A 24,526-nucleotide genomic window follows, 5' to 3' on the forward strand; every position below is an offset into this window, starting at 1 on the left:
ACGACACAGCAGGCCAGGCGAGGTAAGCGCAGATGGGCTGGAGGGGAGTCCTTGGGAATCACTGGGAACTTGAAACGGTTTCTAAAAGGCAGTCTGGGGGGTACTTTGGGGTTGACTTTGGCCTATGAAAAGTATAGTGAAGTTCACTTGTAAATAGGTCATAAATTCCTGCTCACTGGCTAAATGGATTTTTTTCCAGTGAATCACCACTAGGCTTAAAAAGAAAAAAAGGGACAAGCCAAAAGGGCACAAAGTCAGCCAAGAAGGGAAAGAGAGAAAAGGAGATGTCATGCAAATAGTGTGCAAAATATGCAGCTGAGAAGTAAAATGTTTACCAGAAAGTCTTGATCATAGTTGAATTCAGTGTGAGGATGGTTCTGACTTGTGCTATCATACCTGAAGTTTGTTTTTCTACTAGGCTATGATTTTGCTACCATAAAAATATGCATTTAGTATGCTGAGCATTGCCCCCCGGCCACATGCCCTATTCACTTGCATTTCTAAGACAGAAGCATTTTTGTCAAACTCAGATGCATACAATACATACATTTGTCCAAAAACCAGTGATCAAGTACCCCAGTATACTGTGGCTTCTTAGTTCTTACTATGTCTCCTTTGGGGGACTATTCTTGTAAATGACTCCATATGCTAGGACTGTGCTAATTGAGAGCTGGCCTATCCACCTGTGTAATGCATCAAAAGCTGTAAGAAGCTGGCACCTGGAGCAGAAAGGATGCTGATTGAGGCTCCTTCATCAGTCGTCATTAAGAGCGTCTCTCCTTTGCTTTAAAACTGCCCATCAGCAGGATCAGAGTGAGCCCAAGTTTTGCCTTCATGAGAACAGAATATAAAAATGTCTCTCCCCCAAAATATTCCTGAAATAATGGAAAAGAAAATTCTCAGCACCATCCATACAGCAAGTTTTCAGATAAAGTAAAAGGGGAAAAAGGATTTAGCTCTCAGTTTGTGCAGACACCCACATTGTTTCTGCGTGTCTCAATGTATGATTATGGGTTTCTTAGTAATGTGTATGGAACTCCACTTTCACGAGTTCAGACGCTCACAACTAACGCTGCTGCCATAATTTATGGTTTGTCAGATCAGCTTATGAAGCTACCATGCTTGTCTCTTATGCTAAGACAGTATACAGTATGTCTTCTTTGATCGTTTATGTGGTTGTACCATCTTCCCCCTTCTGCTTCAGATGTACTTGTTTTCATCCCTGCTTTGAAATAAAAATGGTGCTTGCCTCACCCTCTTCTCACCTGCTAATGACTTCTGTCTCCAGGCTCATCTTTCTTCAGCAAGGCACCAGGCCAAATGATTTTTTTGTTGTCACTTGTGTCAGCAGCTCTGTCCTTGATCACTTTTGATTCTGCTTATCTTCTTCACAGTGCTATGATTTTTCTCTTTGATTAAAAATCACTGCTGACAGCTTCTTCCTTTCCCCCCTAGATTCCTGCTTGGTTTTCTGAACTTTTTCTGATCCACCGTAAGCAGGAAAGTACTACCTTAAATCCTCTTCTGAACTTTGAATCTTACCTGTTACATTTTGCCCGTGCAGATGAAACAACACACTTTTAATTTCCCAGTTGAGTGGGTGTTTCCCCATTGCTCTAAATAGATGGGGGGTTTTCCCCTGTTTAAATAAGAGTTGTCATACGCAGTATCTGCAACATCATTTCTCCTTATGGACCACTGCAACACTCTGCTTGAAAGAGACTACAGAGAAACCCAAGTCCTCCCAGGCTGGGGGAGCGGTCCAGCTCTGCCACCTGGCAGGGACAGCACACAGCACTGCCTGGCCAGCCAGCCAGCCTGTCGCCAAAGGGGGGCCCAACACCCCCATTTTTTCCCTTGGGCTGGAGACTCATGGCAGTGGGAAGGGGAAGGGTAAAAGTGAAGGGCAGAAAGTTTTGGTCTAATAAAAACCTTTTTTTAAAAAAAAAGTTTTGGTCTTCCATAAAGGGAAGTGCAGCGTAAAAAGTTTTGGTCTGAATAAACTTTTCACACAGGTCTGATAAGAGCATGTGTTTCAAAGCAGGGCTGTTTGCTGGGTTTTGTCTTTATACATTTTCCAGTGGAGGTGAGGGGAAAAAGTTTCACATCTGTAGATTACTTAGACAGCAAAGTGTCTGTCTTAATCACTGTCCTTGGACTCACCAGCCCCAAGAGTCTGCAGAGCACAGGCTGAAAATCACTGCTTTAAAGTTTTGCAGTCACAAACAGCTTCAGTTATAAAAATTGCCTGTCCTGTCTGGTTGATGGCCTGGTCTAGAGCTTGAATGAACTTCTGTTGTGACGCCACAGCAATTTCTGTTGTCAGCTTCTCTTCTGAAATGAAAATGTTTAGACATGTTCTCCTTCTGCAGAGGAGGGAAGGGATGTTAAGTTGTACGCATCCCTGCTAAGGAAGGGAGAAGTGTTGATTCATGCTTCCGAGTCATGCATTTCAAAACTATGTGGGCTTCAAGATGTGAAGTGTGACTGAGAAGGCACTGTGTGAATCGCTCCAGCAAAGTAAATAATGGTTTACTTTATGAGTAAGGATAACTATCTATAGAATTTTCAAGGGCAGGACCAGAAGGTTGTGTCTATGCTGGGGTATGTATGGGTAGCCACACTCAGGTAGGTGTGTATGTGATAATCGCTTGTACAGATGAGCTGTACATAAGCCAGTTTGTATACTGTTATACAGAAAAATACCCATCCAAAAGTATTTGTGCTGCTCAAATACACCTGCGCAGATCCATCAGTGTAAAACTAACCTCACCTGTAGAGAAGGAGCAGTGGGGAAAAATGTAACTAACTTTCACAGATGCTTTATTTTTTATAAACTTTTGTTTCAGGTTGCCCAAGAAAAACAAAAATTGAGAAGTTAAATTAGTCTCCACTATATTTCCACTGAAGAGCACAGAGTTTTGCCAAACGTATTTGCCAGAAAAAAAGATCCTATGCGAACAGAGCATGAAAATTGCATTTTCAAACACAAAGAGCCAGGTGATGTAAATGCTGGTGACAGCACAGTTTAAACTGCCTGCTAATTGATTATTGTGATGCTAGGAGTTTGCATCATGTCCTTTTGAAGGCAATTGACATTTGTGATAGTTCAGTGCGAGTGGGATCAAGCCCTAGATACGCACTTTATTGTATTGTGTGTGTTAAAGTCATTCCCTGAGTTGCTTCTGTAAAAGCCAGCAGAAACCCTGGCAGAAGGTCCTTGGCTGAGAAGTCAAGAGTCTAGAAACAGGAAAGGATTGCCACAATGGAAACTACCCAAACCTCTTTTACACGGGGCACTCATGTACAGCAAAAGCTGCTCTAGTTCCTGATGGTAAGTCCTGCAGGCTTTTGAGGAGGGTAAAGCTTCCCTTCTTACTGGAAATGCTCAAAAACCAGGATGAGGTTATTTCACTTCCACAAGTGAAATCTGTCACTGGTTATCACAGTGGATCCAAAGAGGTGTCTGGACAGGGAAGAGCTGTGAGAGCTTTTGAATGTCTCCATATTTTGTTGTAATATTTAAATGTGATACTGCCTTGCAGACTTGCACTGAGGACTTACATATAAATAGCTATAAACTCCCTGCCATAGGGACTGGCCAATCTGTGGCTCTTGAACAACCTTTGCATCGCTTCTGAGCAGTTCAGATACAGCTCTCATAATAACATTACATCATGTAATTGGCAACGGGGCTGTCTAGCACCAGGATGGCTGGTTCATTCAAATCCCCAGCCACAGGGGAAAGCCGAGAGTGACTTTGCCCAGCCACCCTGCACCACAGCTGCACGCCCAGGCTTCGGGCTGGAGCAGTGTCCGTGGATCGCTGGTGAGCTGCTGTCACGTCTTGTCTGCAAACCACCCCACAGCTCTCCCAGGAGCGGTTAAGTACATAGCGTGCACTTTGTGGCTCTTGCCCATTTGCAGATTTCGGTAAGCTGCTTGTAGATTTTGGGAGACTGGCTACCTTGTGCTCTACAGCCTCCTGAAAATTACTGTGGAACAGGTATTAGTGTGGATTAAGTATGCTGTGACAGGCTTACAGCATCAAAGTTGTCAGTCTGAATAGGAAAACACTCAGCCAAGTCACCTTTAAGAGGCATTATATAATGCGTTTTGAATTTTCATTAAAGCTAGAACACCCAAAGCAGGGTAACGTGTATTTTATTTTAAAAGAAGTTTTAGCTAAGCATGTTTCAACCTTTAAGTAAATAAACTGAAGATTATCTCCTTTATCCTCTTGGAAGTCAGCCGTACTAAATGCATGTATTTTTGAAAATCTGTAATTTTCAAGAAATGCTTCCCCACAAGGCTGTATCTACCACCCCAGTGCTTTCACTCGACAGTTATATGAAGCTGATACCTACAGCATATGCTTTTGTTCATGCTATGTCTTCAAATACAAAGGCGTGGTTAAATTCTGATGTCCTTTTTGAGGGGAAGACTGGGGAAAACATCTGCCTCTTGATGGAGGCCATCTGGTTTAACCAGACATGAAGTCAAGCATTTGAACACAGTATGTTCCTTAGAATTATACTTACTTAAGAGAATTACAGATTCTTCCTCTAAAGTTCTCATCACATACCATCTCAGGGATTTTTCCCTTGCACCTACCTAGGACTGATTGGTGCAATTATTTTGTAAAGTTTTGTCTCAGTGCAAAGTAACCAGAAACAACAATTATTATGTAGATTTCTGATATTCTCCCAGCTGAGCTTTTCATCTGCACAAGTACAGGTGCAGAGAAAATCACAAAATAGTTTCTGTGGAAGGAGGGGTTGCAGAAGCTTTCTGAGATCGGCAGTACTGTAGAAGCTGCAGCACACCCTCGGTTTGTTCCAGAGACAAGAGTTAATGTATCAGGGTTGGTTAAGGTGAGGTGAGCTCTTCTTACTTCATCCCTTACCTCTAACATTGCCAATTCTAGCCTTGTGTGGCCACGCAGTGTCAGACTTCAGTCACTCGATTCTTACATGCATCAAACCTGGCAGTGAGGGATCAGATATTGTCTACCCTTATCCATCCAAGGAGGTCTGGTAGGACAGATATGATGTTGAAATATATAAAAGCTGTGTGGTAGGTGAGCTTTCAAGAAAATGGCAGGTGTTCAGAAAGCTGCATGACCTTAAATGTATGTCTTTCGGTGAGGGAGATTAGCAGGCAAAGGGAAAACAGAGTAACCATTGGTTTGAGATATTTGTAGGGCAAACAAAGCCACATCATTTTTATGACATGGTTCTGTTCTGCTGCCAAGACTACCATCTCCACATACAATAAGGGGACATTCAGTACCAACAAAACCAGTTTGTTTAACTGAACTAATCTTAAAACACAGGGCAAGATTACACTCAGGAAACGTGGAGAAAATTCGCAGTCTTTTCTGGTTTCCTTAAAGAGGTTATTCCCTCTGGCAGAAATGGAAAAAAAAAAAAAAAAAAGATATTGCATGAATATGAACCTGGTCCCTGGTGCTTCACGTTATGTTAGGAGTGCCCTGTCACTAGTTACCTACTCACTAGTGGTTTGCCCAGGGGTCAATACCAGGGCCAATACTGTTTAACACCTTCATTAATGGCCTTGACGATGGGGCAGAGTGCGTTTTCAGCAAGTTTGCGGGTGATACGAAGCTGGGAGGACTGGGTGACAGGCTAAACAGTTGTGCTGCCATCCAGAGGGGCTTTGACAGCTTGGAGAAATGGGCAGAGAGGAACCTCATGAGGAGGAAAAGGAAAACGAAAAGAAAAGGAAATGCCAAGTCCTCCCCCTGGGGAGGAACAACCCCAGGCACCAGGACAGGCTAGGGGCCAGGCGTCTGCAAAGGAGCTCTAAGGAGCTCTGCAGTAAAGACCCTGGGGACCCTGGTGGACACCAAGCTCACCATGAACCAGCAAACGTAGCCCTCGCAGCAAAGGCGGCAACAGCATCCCATGATGCTTTCGGAAGAGCGCTGCCAACAGGTTTGAGGGGGGTGCTCCTTCCCCTGTACTCAGCACTAGTGACACCACATGGGGTGTGCTGGGTCCTGTACAAGACAGGTGTGGACATGCTGGAGCAAGTGCAGCAAAGGGCCACAAACATTATTCAAGGGCTTGGAGCATCTCTCATATGAGAAGAGGCTGAGAGAGGTAGGACTGCTCAGCTTGGAGAAAAGAAGGCTCCAGAGGGATTTTGCCAATGGGTATAAACATCTGATGGGGATGGGCTGATCAAGAAGACAGAGCCAGACTCTTATCAGTGGTGCCCTATGAAAGGACAAGAGGCAACGGGCACAAACTGAAACACAGAAAATTCCACTTAAACACAAGAAAAAGCTTTTTGCACTGTAAGGTTGGTTGAACGCTGGCACAGGTTGCTCAGAGAGGCTGTAGAGTCTCTATACTTGGAGATATTCAAAACCCAACTGATAATGCAACTTGCTAGTTGCCCTGCTTTGAGCTTGGGAGTTGGGAGCAGACGATCTCCAGAGGTCCCTTCCCACCTCACCTATTGTTTCAGTCTTTCTTGGCTATCACGACTACCACTCTTGATGGAACAGGGTTTTGCTGGACTTGGAAGTCTATAAAAGTTTTAACAACAGCAAAATTCCTGATGAATTCTCCTGCTTTTTGAGGCTCTCTTTTCCTTTGCACTCTTGAGGCAGGCCTCAGCCTGCTGTCTCTGAGCAGAACATTATCAATCCATCTCCCAGAAGAAAAAAGCCTGGGTGCAAGCTAAAAACACTAGTCAGATGAGAGTTGAGGAGAAATGCTGCAAGTCAGCACTTCCTGCTGGAGCTCCACAGTGGCCTCATCGGTGGACACTGGTGGTGTAAACTTCAGTTTTCATGTGCAAAAGGATGTGGATATGTTTCTTCAGTGCTGATTATTTTTATTTCAGATTAAGAAATAGCAAATAGAGCAACAGATGTAGTAGAGAGATACTACCAGTCTCCCCAGTGAGAACTGTGCAGCCTTGTAAAGGAAGGAATAGTGTGCGAAAAGGAAACGACTCACCTTTTATGATGCAGCTTTACTGCATGCACATGACAACATTAAAAGAATATTATTAAGAATAATATGCACTAGGGAACATAAGAATTAAGGCTGCTAGTCAAAATACAAAGAACAGCTGGGGCTCACATAGCTAACATTCAGTACTCCGTTTTAAATCCAGTGTTCAGTGTGTGGCCTTATCCTCTACTTATTTCCCACTGTTCAAACCCTGTTAATTGCTGTAGTAACTAAATTTTTTATAAGTAAATCCCTCCAATAAGGGCAAGGTGGTATTACCCCCTCCTCACACACTCCAGGACAGAGTATGTACACAAACACTTCCTTAAAACTGTGGCTGAAGTAACTTGCCTTGGACAAGAACTCTGGAGCAAAAAGAGAACAAGTAAATACCATTCTCCTAAGCAGTGTCCAAATACCTTCACCATGAAACTGAACTATTCCTCTCGCAGTTCCTTAGTCTCATTCATAACATGCAACTTACCTAGCAAATGAGCGGAGGACTGTACAGGCAACAGCCTCCTTTATTATGTAGCCTTGAGGCTTCCCAAAAAGCAGATCCCTTCAGTTCACTGTATGAGAAAGGGATCTAGAAAAACGTGTGTGATCATGCCACATGTCATTACGTATGTGTACATGGAGCTGATAAAAAATGCACGGCAACTTTCATTCAAGAATTTCCCTCTCTCTGTCGGTGATGGTGGCTGCCTCACAACCCAACCTTGTCATGAAGTTCACAGCAATGTCTGGCAGGCCAAATTCCCAACCAGTCCACACTGCTCTCATTTTAAGGTATCTCTACTGACATGACAGGAGGAAAAACATCAGGAGAGCTTGCTATTGAGAGACGGCCTGCAGACTGCGTGCTGTCAGGCTCTCCTGTCCACACTGTCCTCTCCCTGCCAAAATCCTGGCTGTTGGCAAGTCAGTCAAACGCTCCCTGGAAAGGACCTCTTGTGCAGCCCCTCACGCCTGCTCTGAGCTCCCAGGTCCAGACGCGTTAACTCTGGGCGCGCCAGCGAGGAAGAGAGGCCGAAACCTGGCTGCGGCGGGGGGTCAGACGCCGCTGGGCCGAAGGGGCTTCCAGACGGGACGGAGAGGCGGGCAGGCCCGCCCCTCGGAAGCCCTCAGCCCTGAGCTCTCGGCAGCCCTCTCGGCCCTGTGGGGACCAGTGGGGACGTTCCCGCCAGGGCCGGCCTCTGCAGGAGCAGGCAGCGCGCTGAGCGCCCGCCGCCCCCCTCCCCCCCCCCGCCGCCCCCGCTCCCGCTCCCGCTCCTCCCTGCCCGCCCGCCCGAGGCAGGCCGGTGCGGGACCGGGCCGCGGCCTCCGCCCGGGGGAGGCGATCGCTACCCCAGGCAGGGGCGCGCCCCCTCCCACCTCCCTCTCCGACGCGGGGCGGAGCGGAGCGGCGGGGGGGGGAGCGGCCGGCGGGGGGGCAGCTGCGGCGCCCCGCGCGCCCCGGGGGAGGGGCGGGCGCGCGGGGCACGCTGGGGCTGGCAGGCCGCCCCGCGCGCGCCGCCTGCCGGGAGCCGTAGTTCTCGCCCGCGCGCGCGCCCCCGCCGCTGGCCCCGCGCGCCCTGGGGAGAGGGGCGGGCGCGCGCGGATCCGGAAACGCCTTTGGAGTGGGGGAGGGGCGCTACGCGTTCCCCCCCGCCGGGGGGTGGGGCGGCACGAGCGGGGCCACCTCCTCCCCACCGCGCCCCGGCCCCGGCTCGGCCCCGCCCCTCCCCTCCCGAGCCGCCCCGCGGGGCGAGCTGGGTGCGCCTGTGCCTTTAAGCCCGGCCGGACGCCCGGCGCCCGGCGCCTGCGCAGAGGGGCCGTGACCTCGCTGCCTGTCGGCGCCGACGGCGGCTGCTGGGGCGCCCCCACGCCCCCCAACCCCGGCGGCGGCAGCGGTGCCAGCGCCAGGCTCCGGCCCCACTGCCGGGCCCGCGGCGGCGCGGGCGTTGCCGTAGCGACACCCCCCGGCCGGGAGGATGGAGGGGCCGGCGGAGAGGGGCGGCGGGCCCGGCGCGGAGGGCCCGGCCGGGGTGATCACGGAGATCCGGGCGCCGGGCCCGCGGCCGCTGCGGCTGCTGGAGTGGAAGGTGTCGGTGGGGGCGGCGGTGCAGATCGGGTCGGTGCTGGCGCTGTGCGCCCCGCTGCCGCCCGCCCCGCGCCCCGCCGCCGGCCCCGCCGCTCCGCCGCCCGCCGCCAGCGGCGCCAGCACCCGGCCGCAGCGGGCCGGCCCTGAGCGCAAGCTGAAAGCGGAGCGGCCCGGCGTGGTGCGGGAGCTGTGTGCGCGGCCCGGACAGGTCATCGCGCCCGGGTGAGTGCGGGGCCGGCGGCGGGGGGCGGCTGGACCGGGCGGCGGTGGCGGCGAGCGGCCCGGGGAGCCGCTCCGGGGACGCGAGTTGCGCGCCTCTCCTGTGGGGGCCGGGCCGGGCCCTGCTCCCCTGCGGGGCGGCCGGAAGGGCGGCGGCTTGCGCCCGGCCCGGCCACGGGGCGCCGCGGGAGCGGGTACCCGCTGGGGCCGGGCCGCCTGTGCGGCCGGCGCTCCCCATACCCTGCCTGCCGGCGCGGGGTGGGGGGAAGGCGGCACCGCGTTCTCCTCGGCTCCCGGCGGTCGCAGGCGCTGGCGAGGCGGTGTGTGTGTACCAGCAGCCTGGTCCCCTCCTTAAGCTCCGCTTCCCCTTCGCGGCGGTCGGTGTGGGTGGTGAAGCCGGGCCGTGCTCTGGCCTGCGGCCCACCATCGTGTCTCTGCCGGCAGGGAAAGGCCCTTGCTCTGAGCTGGGTAATGTGCGGGAAGCAGCCCTGCGAGGAGGAGGAGGAGGAGGAGGTTAGGCTGGGGAGGTGCAAGAAGAGATCACGCTCCAGTCCCTTGTTAGAGAGCCGAGTCCTTTGCTGTGAGCTCTGCCTCGGAGCTCAGCATCCCCATCACGTGTTTCAGGGTTCCCTGAAAACGGCTCTTACTGGCAAACCTGCTTGGAAATACTTTTTTTTTTTTTTTTCTTTCGTTTGGCAGTTCAGTGTTAGGTTGGTGCAAAACTCTGGTGGCAGAGGGATCATTTCCTGCTTGATACGAGGGATTTTAATGGGAATCAGTGCTGTGGCAAGACATTTTTAAATTACTAGATACCATACATCCAATATTGGTAGCCTAAATGCTTTTAATACTGTAGATGTTTTAATGTAGAAAGCTTTGCAAATATAAACGAGGTGGTGTAACTTGAAGTTTCAGAAGAGCAAGGGATTAAATGAGAGATTTTTTTTCGTAGTTTAACAGTGGCTTTGTCCTGATAAGGCTGGTCCACTTTTTAATTCTTAAATGGCTAATAGTTAGATAGGGCCTCTCAGATTTCTAAGTTAAATTTGGCTAATAGCTTGCTACCCTGTACTTCAAGCAGATTTTTTTTTTTTCCTCAACAGGAAACCATTGAAAGACTCTACTTCCTCTGTTTTATGACAGCCAGTTATTTTCTTTTATTGTAGTTCTCTTGATTTTTGGGTGGGTGCAGCCAGGCCTAAACTTTCTTGATTGAAAATTGCTGGTATATGCAAAACATCTGTGTATGGGGGTGCTTTCAAAGGTTCAGGAAAGAAACAATCTGATTCTTTTTTTTATCAGTTAGTAATATAAGGTGCTACAGAAGAGATATAAGTTCTGTTTTTCTTGCTACAGAGAGTATTATTCTTTCTGAGATAAGACTGTGGCTTTTCTTATGTGCCACATCAGCATTCTGCTATTGCATCTGTTGCAATATGAACAATCTTTTAATATCTGATTTAGAACAAAGGTACAATAAATGCTAGGTCAGACTAAAGACATCTTTAAAAGACTACAGACTACAATTTTAAAACACTGTCTGCATGATGTCATTCATCTTCATCGGGCTGAGTAGAAGGGGAGATAAAGTTATCTTGTCTTTTTATTATGTCAGCTAAGTACTTGGGAGGAAAGGCAAAACAAAAAAGATTTTAAATTTTGAACAATTTAAAATATGCTGGGTCTGATGTAGCAGCATTTTAGGTTTAGCTTTGCTTAGTGTAAACTTTAGGACTTGAGTGCACCAATTTTTATACAACGCTTTTATTAGATTTGTCTAGTCTTGATTCACTTGATTATAATTAGCAAGTACTTGCTTTGAGACAATTAGCAAAAAATTGTGTTCTTTATTACTGTTGTTCTTGGCTTCTAAAACATTTGTATCTCATACCACTATAAGTTAGTTCTTAATATTGACTGTTGCTAGACGTTACACTTCTGGAATTCTGACTCTTCAGCGTGCATTCTCTGTTGCATTCTCTAATGGTATTTAGTAGGTCAATGTAAAAAAAGAGTTCAAGTGAAGAGGTAGTAAACCGGGTCAGCAGTTGGAGACATAGCTGCATTTCTTTGGTCACTTAAAAGTTTTTTGGTGAGCATTTAATCTCTTGCCTGTGGCTTCCCATTTTGTGGAATGGAGATAATAACATTTCTCTACCTATCAGCAATATTTAAATATATGTTAAGGTTGTGCAGTATTAAAATATGGGTGTGATTAAGGTACGTAATGTAGCTGAAATTTATTCAGTATCTCCAGAAGACACACTTTTTAAAAATCCAAACTATCCGGGGTGGTAGGTGCCATTTGCTGCCTTCAAAAAAGTGGGTTTGGTCAGTTTAGCCCCAAATTCTCTATAAACCAGAGATATGTGTAAATATTCATCAGGCACTTAAACACTGTACAAATACTGTTTTATTCCAAATATTTTTCCTTTTTGTTAGAACATGAGAATGGAAGTTGGTTAAACCTTTTTATTTGAGGATAAATAATGTGACTGGCTAAGTTTTTTCTATGTCAATTTGGTCATCATTATTTCTGAAAATAATGACATCTTTTAGCACAAGTCTGTCCCTCTTAAGAAGATACACTTCTAACTTTTGGTTATTTTTCTTTCATATCAGGCATGAGAATAAATCTGTATATGAAAGTAATTTTCCACATATATAGCGCTTAATTTTCTTGTAGTTTGATTACCCACTTTTTGACATTTTTGGCAATGGTGTAAACTGTCCACAGGGGAGAGGGTGGTATGGCGTGGGGGTGACAGCCTGAGGTGGGCAGGAGGTGGCTTTTGCTTATACTAGCAGATGTAGAATTGCATCAAATGTCAAACTAGGACTCAAGAGAGGAAGGTGTTTGACATGCTAGGACTGTAAATAGCAGGGATGACAGCAAGCAGTTAATGAAAGGTCTTTGATGGTAATGAAGCATAATTTCTATGGGTGGCAGGAGGAAGAAATAAAATGTCAAAAACTGCTGCACTGCTCTGTATGTTGTTAATGCCAGTTACCCATAAAGGTTAGTTGTTCTGAAGCTGCTACAGGTGTGTCAGGATTCTGGGTGGGTGACTGTTTTGTTTTATGTGAATATTTACATAAGTGTTTCTGATATGAAATGATTGTCCCCTTTCAGGCCCTACTGATGGGGTAGACTACTGAAAGTCTTTTGTTTGGCTCATATTAGTAGAGTCTTCCAAAATATTTATTACCTGTACTGGGTGTCTTTGTCTCTTACTACGTAGCTTTAATACCCAAAACCTGCGTTCTTCTACAGAACATAAAGTATATGAGCGTTGTAATAAACAAATCTTGTTTAAACCTATCTGGATTCTAGTGAAGCAATACTTGTATTTCCTCTTTTTGGAGAAGATAGCAGGAAAGAAGTGGGAATTTGTTCTCTAAAACTGTAGATTTTTGTGTTGTTACTTGGCACTTTTTCTATAAAAAACTTGATTATATAGTTAAAAAATATAACTTCCTTTGGTTATCTAATATCACAGAGCCTCAGGGCCTAGTTTACCACCCAAGATGAGGACACTTAACCCTGGACCCCAATACCTTTCCTCTTACAGTCTTCAAGGGGAATAAAATGCTGATGAATTACAGTTTATTTTGAAGCAATGACACTTGTAATAAACTACAGGAAAAGCAACTTGCTGTTTCAGTTAGACACAAATGTTTTCATAATATCCTGTCAGATATTTAATGAGCTTATTAGAGTCTACAGAAAAACTCATTGCCAAACACTGAGGATTGTTGAATAACACTTAACAATCCCAGCTTACTACATCTCTCACCTAATTCCTTTTTACCTGTGGATTCATTCCTTTTTTTTTATATAATAAGTTTTGGTATGCATCTTTCTGACCTGTTTCCTGTGTATTTCCCCCTCCCCATATACTGTGATACTAAGAAAGCCTGCTTTTTAATGCATCTGTCTCCTGTTTGGTTGGCATTTGATATTGGAAGAGATCTGAGTTCTAAATGAGGGGTTTCCATCCTTCATTGCCTTCTTTTTCTCCTCTTCCTAGTTCTCTGGCACCTAACAAGTTGGAACCTCACACTATAGCTAATAGCACTGAATGGTAGAGTACAAAGTCTCTTTTCTTTGTGACCATCTGTTTTCACAAAACTTGTGGGAACTTCCATATCTAAGAGAATCAAGCTGCCCAGTCAGGTTTGGTTGGAAATGGGCATCAAGCTCAGAAGTCTCCAGTGATGTGGTTGTAGCAGCCTTGTGTCTGCAGTTCTCCTCAGTGCAGCTTCCTTAGGCCATGGTTTTGTGATTGCTTCAAGCTAATATGACAGTTGGCTGGAAGGGACGCTCACGCTCTGTGTGCCTCCATCTTGTATGAGCTGGGTGTTGGAAAACATGTAGCTGAAGGTGGCTTGGTCTCTTTTTTCCTTTTGCCCCTTTCCATCCTTCCCACCCAACCTCCTGTGAAATGGTCCATATGGTTCAATTCCCTCATTTTGCTCAGTTGCTGCAACAGGAGTGTAGTGTAGGGAAAGGGAGGGTGATTTATCCTTTCAGCAGCCAGCTATATTTAGGTCAGATCAAAGTGGTGGTATAAATGCCTGTAGAGTCATTAGGAGGATGTGACATGTTGACACTGGGAAATAACATTGTTGAGGTTGTATATGTCCCATATGGCATTTTGTATGATAGTCTTTAGTAACACATTACTTTTATCTTTACAAGGCTTCTGCCAAACCAGAGGATTTTCTGCTCTCAGGGATCTTACTCTAAGTTGCTTGTCTTACTTGAGCTCAAGGACTTTGCCACTGTATGTGAGTGTATGCAGAAACCCATGGGCTAGCAGACAGAGTGAGATAGCTCATGGGACTATTTTATGCATCCTGTTGTAGAACTACAAGCTGGTTATACACATTTTTTTAAAAGAGCTATGTGTCTGTGCTGGAAATCAATTTTGCTTTTACCCAAATTGTAATGGATTTTTATTTAATTGCTCTAGTTTCTTTACTGTATTTTTGAGCTTTACTTCAGTACTAGAATCGTTCAGAAAACCACGGTCTTTTTCAAAGGCAAACGTGTGTTATTTCTTCTCTGAAACTGCTGCATGGTTTTCCTTAATCGTAAAACAAATAGTCTTCTGAAGAGACAATGTATGGATAAAAATTCTGACTGGAGGACTGGAATGAGACCTTTAATTTTTGTGCTGCACAATACCTAGCCCTTTGAACTGGAAGGGATTGGAAAAGTTTGAGGAAGGAAGAGAGAGACAAGACCTTTTGCTTTGAATTGTCTTAAAAGTTTCTATCTTGACCTAAGAGGTTTTTTCCTTTGAGAAATCTTAGTAGTACAACTTGCCTACCTGCCTGGACCTTTCTGATTTGATGACTGCATGTTTGGTGTCAACTTAAGGGCTGACCCCAGTAGGGATCCCAGCTGTTTGGATTTTCAAAGTCAGTCTTACCCAGTGGAAGAGTCCCCTTAGGTAATTTGATAAGCCAACTTTTGAACTCACTAAATAAAAATGAATATGGGGTGATGATATTGCAAGCTCTTAAACATTACCAAAAGTATATAAAAATATTTGCAGTTGGAACTTTCTAGCCTGAAGGTTTGGTGAAGAGCTACCGGCCTTTCATTTTGAAGTCTCTTTTTGAGAATAATAATGGACAATTCATTGCAAGTTGTCACTTACTAAATATTCTTATGAATATCTGTTTTGTGTAGTTAAAAATGTTAATTAAAGGTTCATCTAAGGTCTTCTAGCACATGTGGATAGCTGAATTTGCAGCAGTTGTCTTTTAAAGTATATAGGGGGAGCATAAAATGACTTCCTGGAAAGCAGGTAGTATTGCATTACATGTTACAGATCAAGCATCTTGATTATACATTTTGTCTAGGTTTTGTTTTGCTGAATCTAGACCTACAGAATTGGAAATCTCACCCTTGGACTGTAGGGGAAGGGTAGATACTGTCACTAACAGGAATGACTTACTGGCCTTCAAAAGGCTTTGGAAGATGGAAAGGTTCCCCCTTTCTTGGTGTCAACAAGAAAGTGCTGCCATATGTAATGTATACTGTGAAACTTGGGTGAGAATTTCTTACCAGATTTTGTAGGATGTTACAACAGTGCTCAACAACCATGTGTTTTCCTTCAGAATCTATATCCCTACTTCTGATGAGGAAGTGCTTCTTGTCCAAAAGGATGAACCATTGTTCCCAGTCAGTAGAAACTACTTCTGTTGGCCCCAGACTAGCCTTTTGATGAAGAGGAGTTATCCAGAGTGAAATACATATGCCATCTGTGAGAGCACACTGCATCTTTTCTGCTGTTTCCAAAACACTGGTCCGCGGGGGTGGAGGGGTGGAAGGAGGAGGGAAAGAAAGGAAAAAAGCCAATGTAAAAACCTATTTTTGAAACAAAGAGCGAACGTTTTGTGTTCTTTCCAGTGCAATGGGAAGGGAATTTTTCTTTAGTTGTCTGATGGGACTGAAATGATTTAGATTTAGGGTAACCAGGCTGATGCTGGATGATTATGCAAGCTATCATTCATCAGAACCATCCAGATCCAGAAGGACTTCTTTGCTTTGTACTTTACTGTGTAAAAGGTGGCAGTATACTACATAGATTACTTCTTACAAACACACCTATTTTCTTACTGTATGTCCTTTTTTAAGGAAAGGATGGGATGTTGCCAGGCCAGTATTTTACTAATAATCTTAAAACAAAACAAAAATTGCCTTTCTACAGATGTTTTGAGAAAAACTGTAGAATAAGGCAGTGATTTAGACATTTAGAGTGTAACTGAATAATGCCCATTTGTTTGCATTGTAGTGCTTCCTAGTGTAAAAGTCACATCTAAAACTTTGCAGCACTGGGCTGGTGTGTAAGGCAAAAGGTCTTGGTCCAGGCTTAGTGGAGTGAACTGTCTGAATCCCCATTCACAGGAGAGAGCGTGGGTGAGCAATTCTAGCCAAGGCAGGCATTGCTAAATAAGAAGGGAACTGAATTAACTTTCCAGGTAACTTTACTGCTATTTATAATACTTCCCCTTCATATGCTGAGCCATCTTCTAAACTGTTGTGCTCTGCTTTTGGAGTGTGTGTCAGGATTCTGGGCTCATGACGCTGTTGGGTATCCTGACAGCATGTGATGTCATGTGGCTATTGCCAAATGTGGAGCTACTGCTCCTTAGTTTGAACACTGCTGTGTAGTTTATGATGGTCTTGTTCATAATTGCTTTTAAGGGTGTTAAGAGTTACTAAATTTTCCTATATAATTGTGTTCATTTGGCTTAACAGCAAGTCCCAGAGGAAAACATATGCAGAAGGTAGTGTCAAGATAAATGTTTGCCACAGTATCCCAGTATGCAAAAAGGGAAAGGAGGGGAGGAAGCTGTTAGACTTGAGGATTCCGCATCCTGTGGCAAGCCTCTTCCCATTTTATGCGTTGCTTGGAAGTAACAGATAGACAGATGAACCGTGATTGCTTAAGTATCTTGTTCTAACAGAGAAGGTGATGAAATGTTTGGATAAGGTGTAATATTATCTGCTAATAGAGGCAGCTTTCTAAGGCAGAGGGAGAGAGATCACAGGATCCTCCCAGATTTCTTTATGCACAGGAAGAAGCAAAAACCAACATAAATAGCTTTCCTGCTAGCTGTGTGCATGTCAAACTCTCTCAGTCATCTTTCTCTGCTTTGGTGTCCAGGCTGTTTTGGTGTTTATCTGTAGCTGTTTCTCTAGATGTGGGCCTGCAGGTACAGAAGGCAAGCCAAATCTGTTCAGGTAATCACAGGTGATCTTGGCTGGGGGTAGGAGGAATGCAGTGGTAAGTTGATCTGAGATAAGGGCAAATTAGGTACCTTTACCTGAGGGAGAGGCAGGGGATTTGAGAAGGTATACACCTAAAAAGAACAAAAAGGAGTCAGAGAAGGGATTAGTCAAAAACTGTTGTCACCTGGCTTTGCAGCAGTTCAGCTATGACTGCTGTTCTTTAGTAACTGATGTGAAAGTTGAAGTGTGGTTTGAGAAAACTGTAGTTTTAGGTTAATTATTGTTCTGTCAATTGGAAGGATGGGTAGTCACCACTCTGCCACTTCAGCTTTTTGGATAAATGCCAATTAGGTTGGCAGTGTTCATATATATGTATATATATGCCATGTATAGATTTGGATGACAGTTTTTTGATCATGCAGTCAGATGGATGTTGCTGAACAAATGAACTTGTCTTGAAGTGCGTGTGCTAAACAGCTACACTTAGTGGTTTAGAAAATGGGTTGTGGGATAATGTAAGCTTTGTAAAACTGTTTCCTTTGAAAGCTGCAAGTAGATTTTCTTAGGAGCTGTACCATGCCTCATTCTTTCCTTGCCAGCTTTCTTTTTTTTGTGAGTGAAGTAGTTTCCTTTTTTTAAATCCATATCACTTATTGCTTTTGCCCTGTGATTCTTACACAAGCAGGTGCTGATGGCAGTGGATTCATGAAATGCTGAGAGGGGAAATCCTAAAAAATGAAACACCTTCTTTAGTGTAACAATGAAAATCCTGGGTATTCATATTAAAGCCACAGGTATGGTTCACTTTTTAAATTTGGACATGTTCTTAAAGCTACTATGGTTTAACTATTTCAGAACATCTTTTATACCCTGCATAATTCTTACTTTTCTAAGATGTGTGATGTGGTAGAAGGAAGCTGGCTATGATATGTATTATGTTTCCAGCTGTAACTGGCATTAATTAGACTACTGCTGTGATGCTTGTGTGTAGAATTTGCAAATACCTCTTAGAGATGCTGTCAGTGGTTTCAAGTCCCATGGGGCTTTTCCAATAATGTTTCTATAGTTGGTGTAAAGTTCTGATGTTAAGTGTAGTCAAGGAGTCAAAGGACATGTGTTCACTTTGATGTTATTGTTACTGCTTCAAGTGATAGTCATCTCTTCAGTTAAGAAAATGTAACCTGTGTGTGAACACAAAAGTAATTTTCCAATCTTTCTGGCCCTGCACTGTTAAATGCAGGTCCTCAACTCTCAAGTGGAGTTGTGCTGCAAGTATTGGGAAGTGCTGTGTGACTGCTAACACTGCAGTTGGAGAGAGGTGGCAGTAGCAATGCAAATGCATAAAACAATAACGTCAGTAGTTGACAGTAATGATGGGGGGGATGGACTGCAGAACCGTTTGCTGCTTCAGTGAGTTAATGAGATGTGACAGCCTATTTTATTCTGTTATTGTTGGAAGTACCGCTTCATACTAAAGAAGCAAGTTGGAAAGAAGGGAGCTCTTAACTCTACTTTTGAATTCGTTCTGTATGAACTTCATTGTTTTGAGGGGGTTTTATGTAAAAGTATGGAGAACTGTATTCTTACCTTTATCTTTTCAAAAAAAAAAGTTCTGAATTCTCTGGAATAATAAGATTTTAGCTAAAAATGTTCTAAATAAAAAACTATTCTAAATCATCTTTGAAAGATTTACTAGATTTTATGTAAAGGGCACTGCAAACTGGTTTGCTTTTTTTCTTGTACCTTTTTATTGTACATTATGAACTTTTAACAGTGGCTTTTTGAAAAATGAAAGAAGCTGCCCATAGATGCATGCATGGAAGGTGGGAAAGGGTTACCTCCTTCCTTGTAATGCCAAACTCTTCTCCAGAAAAAAACAGAAATGCTTCTTAAAGGCTTGCAAATCATGGAAATAGACTTACTTCATGTTTAAGGTGTCTTTTGGATTACAAATAAAATCCAGAAAGTCTGGGCCTAAGTTTCTCTGGGCATTCATGACCTATGTCTAAACCTGAACATGTATCTTGCCTGAAAAGTAGAAGAAAAATGACTCTTTAGCTTTTCTGTTCTAAAATGTTTTGAAATTCACAGACATTATACCTTGTAATTGTGAATAGTTTGTGCTTAACAAAAAAAAACCCCTCAAGGTCCATGATTTCCCCATTAGCTTTGGAGAGTTGAGATGATGCCTTGAAATGTGAACTATGCTTTCTATGAGCTACTGCTTGCAGCAGTTGTTATTATATAGTTGTTGTAATTACATATGTGTCTTTACCCTGATGTCTGCATCATGCTAGGATAGGCTGTGGGTTTGGGGGTGTTTTTTGTTTGTTTTTTGGGGGGTTTTGTCAAAATGACTGACTTGGTTGAGTGAGGCCTTTGTGGCTCACGCATATTTGAAATACAGGCTTCTCTGCTTGCTTGTCCTTGAGTGCAAGTCAAGTGGCTTCTGTAAAGAACTGATGAAACAAGTTTCTTGCAACATCTGGAAGAGGCTGTAGGCCATGGGTTGTCCTTAGCAGCAAGGGCCATGGGTACTTACTGTCCTTGGTATTTTTAATCCATTATTCAAGGACTCTCTGCTTCTTTGCAGGTATTGATGAGGGTTAACTAAAGAAATACATAAAATGGTTAAACATCTAAGGAATTACTTAACGGTCATTTCATGATAATTAAGGCTTTGAAAAATCCTTGCTATGAAACTGGTGTGTTATGTAACAGAGGCTGTGGTTTGATGTAAACTGGGCTTGAAGGCTCTTTGTAGTGGTTCTAAATGCTGCAGCCACATACCACAAAATGTTCTGGTATAATCTAACGAAAATGTCACTGTTTCACAAATTTGAGTAAATCAAACTGTAGAAGCAGGCTTTAAGTTGAATCAGATTTCATCTGTCTGGTCTGCCATTCTAGTTCTGACAGCTAAAGGATTGTGTGCTTGTGTTTGTTCTAGATCAGTTGGTTGATTCAATAATTGTTGATTATTAGTTGATATTAATAATTGGTATTAATAATCATTGATCTGAGATGTGCTCATTTGGTATTTTTATCCCTAGACAATTTGTTAATAGCGTGCCCTTAAGCATGCTGCAGGGGCGGGGCCGGGGGCTCTTGTTCCCCAGTACACCAGAATCTCATTTTGCTGCATTAGTATAGTTTTACATCTTCTAATGCTAATTGCAAGGGCATATGGCATCGCATTGAGGACAGCGGCTTTAAGTGATCACAGTGACAACTTGGGGTATGTGGCTTTTGTGGTATTTGATATCTTTCTTTATCCTTGTCATGGTTTAACCCCAGCTGGCAACTGAGCACCACACACCTGCTCGCTCGCTCCCCCCTGCCCCCCCTGCCCCAGTGGGATAGGGGAGAGAATTGGAACAGTAAAAGTGAGAAGACTCGCGGGTTGACATAAGAACAGTTTAATAATTGAAATAAAATAGTAATAATAATGATGATAAAAGAATATACAAAGCAAGTGATGCATGATGCAATTGCTCATGACCTGTTGACCGATGCCCAGCTGGTCCCAGAGCAGCAGCCCCCTGGCCAGCTCTTCCCTCAGCTTTATATGCTGAGCATGATGTCATATGGTATGGAATATCACTTTGGCCAGTTTGGGTCAGCTGTCCTGGCTGTGTCCCCTCCTAGCTTCATGTGCATCTCCAGCTTTCTCAGCTGGTACAGCATGAGAAGCTGAAAAGTCCTTGATTTAGTCTACGCACTGCTCAGCAACAACTAAAACATCAGTGTGTTATCAACATTATTCTTGTACTAAACCCAAAACATAGCAATATGTCAGCTACTAGGAAGAAAATTAACTCTATCCCAGCTGAAACAAGGACAATCCCAAACTGATCTGAGGAAACCCAGCAACCTCTTGGCTTTTGACAGATACCTGTGAGATACAAATGAGTGCAGGGCAGTAGCTTCATCTTGTAACTTTTGTCGATTTTCCCATTCATACAATTGGAAAATTGCACTGTATTTTCTATGCCAGCACATGGTTCCTTGAAACAGACTTTGTTAAGGTAATAAATAAGACTTACATCTCAGTGGCATGGAGATGTTCAGGCTAGTCTTGAACAGATAGATAAGATAAATGCTAACGAAGTGGCCTGGTTACTGTGGGGAGAAAGTGTGAGTTGTTCAAACTGTCTCTGTCCTCCCGCAGTCTTAGGCCTGTTTGTAAAAACATTTGCACCATTCATCTTTTCCTATCAGTCACGCTTGCTGGACTGCTCTGTCAGCTGCTTTGACTCTCAAAACCCAGCAGCAAACCTGGGTAGGGCTGATCAGTTCTTCTACCTCCCAAGGTACTGAAATAGTCCTCTCTGGAAGTGCCAAAGGAGTGAGTGGGCTTTCAGAGGAAACATGGGGGGGGGGGGGGAAGAAAGTAAGCCATTGTGGTTTCTTTGGCAGCAAGCCATTGGAGTAGCTGCCTCTGAAGTGGAACCAAAGCTGTAATAGGCAGCCATGGCTAATGTACACTCAAGTTGGACTAGTTCTGAATAACTGAGATAACATGGTAACAGACAGGTTATGCTGGGTACCCTTAAGGTACAGCTCTTTGTAGTTTTCTTCTGTAAAGCTGTCTCATGACCATTGTACCAATGTGCTGCAGCTGGCCAAACCTCCCTCCCTGGCTGCAGGTAGGTTCTCCATGATAAGCTAGCTCAAGAAGTTCTTGCTCCTGTTTTCCTGTAACTCCTGCACTTTCTGCCGTCGATCTTCACTGCTGGAAGTGTTAGATCATGCTGAAAAAACAGATTTAAAAAATAATAAAACCTTTAGGGGGTTGGTTTTTGTTTGTAGTGGGTTCACTTCAGTGATCCAGTTAACTGGTTGCTACAACTGAGGAGTAGCAAATTGTAGCATAGATATGAGAACTTTATGTGCTGGCTTTCCCAGGGTAATTAACCTACTGGGAACCACAGCCATGGTTGTGCTTGATACAAAGTTCTTACCTTTGGAGACAGTGGTAATGACCAGGCCTTAGAATTAGCAAAGGCATTGACTTCCTCTGTTAATAAAAGCAAAATGCTTGTATTGGATTTCATGAAAGCTTTCCTGTTGGGTTTTTTTTTCTTTCCCATGCTGCTGATTGAAAGCAGATATTGTTAAAGGACTTGTTTTAGAAATAGTTAAAATGTGTAACTCTGGAAGTACTGGGAGAACAGTGACGGGCTTATGGTCATCTGCATCCTGAGGCTGTTAGTAAGTGTCTGTCCCTATCCATGATTATTGCAACAAAAATGAAATTTTGCTATAATGGCACACCTAGTGTCTCTGTTTCTTATTTACAGGCACATCTGGAAAGAATGTGAATAAGATCCTAGAGTAGGTTTCCTTATTTACTTGTTGAATTTTCACTTAAGTAACAAAATATAATGGGATTTAAAAGAAACCATGTGGGCAGCTTGCTGTCCTGTTGCAGTCCTTTGGCTATTGGGGTGGGTATTGGAATAAATGATATACAGCCACTCCCCCAAAAAAGTGTGCCTTTCACAGCCCAACAGCTCTTCCCCAATGCCTGGATCACTTGCACGGTTGTGATAGTTTGTAAGGAAAAAGACTTTGCATCTTTTGTGGCAGTTTTCGTTGGAACATTATTGTTGAAGTAGCTGATGAGCTCTGCTTATCAACAAGTGGGTCCTGGAGAAGCCTGGAGAGAAAGAAGATGATGCTGTTAATGCTGCCAGCAGTAGAATATATTGTAGTTCTTCAGATTTGGGGGCAGGGGGGAATCTGTTTCTTCTCTCCAGAAATGGAGTTGGGAGTAGCTCTGTTCTTTAAGCGGGTGTTACTCATGACCCAGAGAAGAGAATGAGCAGAAACCTGGACCCCTATTTGGTATATGCAGACATTTTAAAATAGCCATGCACACTGATTCAGCTCACTCTTGTCTGATAATTGTCTTGGATCTTGGCCATTATATTTTGAAAATCCCTCACTTCAACACTAAAAGGACTGTTTCCAGTTCTGAAATTCACAAAAGTCATTTTACTTGAGTTCCATGCTTGTTCTTCCACAGTATATTCCTTTTCAGTAATTAAAGCATATGTGCTGAGATTTAAGTGAGTAAAATATTTAAGTATGCTTAAGCATTAGTAGAGTCCAGGCCTTCTTTCTGCAGCATTAAGTAATATGTGGGTTGTTTAGGTTTTTCCCCTGGGAGAAGTCGGCTTGAGATCCTGACAGTTGTACTTGAAACTTGACCAGCTTGGTTATATGGTACTCAGAAGTTTGCTGGTGCTCTGGAGTTCTTCCTCTGACCTTTGGGTTAAACATCATCACAGAGGATGGGCTTGGTATTGTGTACTTTTTATCTGTAGTAAGCATCGTAAAATTAGGTGTTCTGGTCATATCTAAATGTGCAGGGGCAGAACTGATATTTAGCGGTGCTCTTTGGTATGTGTTAAGGTATACAGGTGCTGCTTAGGAGCAATGTCGATGAATGATTTAGAACTCTAATTTTCTTGCAAGAATCTCTGCTATGTTGAAAGGATAAAATGATGTGTACCTGTACATGAATGGAAACTCTTGCATGTCCTAGTTTGAATCAAACCTCAGCCCAGGAGTACACCAGCTCCTCCTGTTGCATTCCTGGAGTGTGATGTTACCTTGGATGCAAAGTAGAGAATGCCTGAAGATATTTTGGCTTCTAAGCTGGCATCAAAAGACTTTTTTCCTGAACTATTGAAAACCAACTAAATTGGGGTAAAAACTTAGTCATTGTAAACTCTTATGTACATTTCTGTAGCTTGTATTGTGGGGTTTTTTGGCCTTTTAGGTGTTTGTGTAATTTCAGGTTCATACACTGAACATAGGTTGAAGATGAGCAATTCTGTCATGGTCTTTAGGGTAAATTGGCAGCCTAAAAAGAAGGAACTTAGCAATGAATCAAGGTAAAAGACAGCAAGATAGACATATTGTCAAAGGGAGGGGGGAGAAGAGTCCAATGACATAATGCAACGTAGGGGGACGAGAGGAGAACTAAATAATCAAATGATGAAATGCCAGTAGTGAAGGGCCACAAAAATAGCTTGTCTCTTGTGCAATTCTTGTACAAAACCAAGACTGACTATTTATTTGTTTTCTGTGAAAACATACTGTGCTTAAAAAAGGAGATCTACAATGCTTACACAGGAAGAGGAGGTTTAATGTCCAAGCAGATGATGACTGCTAGTGAGAAGGGAATAGATCTGCCCTTTTGTAAATGAGAATACTGGTAGTATAATGGCTTGTGAAGACTTTCCTTTAAATAAACCTGACCTGCATCTAGATTTTCCTCTCAAAGAGGAATAAATGCTCAGCATGGGCACCAGCTGCAGTTTTGTTGTAGAGTCATCGGTCTTCTGGTCATTGAGAAATGAGTGACACACTGGAAGTAAGCAGTTGCAGGTGTCATTTGGAAAGTGGATTTCCTTTTGGAATTCCCAAATGCTTACTAGTCAAATATATGAATGAAAGATTTGAGCATGC

General features: G+C 43.9%; 1 protein-coding gene across 1 annotated transcript in view; it reads left to right on the top strand.

The window, feature by feature from the left end:
* The first annotated feature begins 9,248 nt into the window (after window positions 1–9,248).
* CTDP1 (CTD phosphatase subunit 1) overlaps window positions 9,249–24,526 on the top strand; it is a 126,969-nt gene continuing 111,691 nt past the window's right edge. Inside the window, exon 1 of the mRNA XM_075704704.1 lies at window positions 9,249–9,297. The gene's annotated coding sequence lies outside the window, so the exon portion shown is untranslated. The remainder of the gene's footprint in view (window positions 9,298–24,526) is intronic.

The sequence above is a fragment of the Pelecanus crispus genome, chromosome 2 (genome assembly GCF_030463565.1).
Source record: "Pelecanus crispus isolate bPelCri1 chromosome 2, bPelCri1.pri, whole genome shotgun sequence".
NCBI classification, from domain to species: domain Eukaryota; kingdom Metazoa; phylum Chordata; class Aves; order Pelecaniformes; family Pelecanidae; genus Pelecanus; species Pelecanus crispus.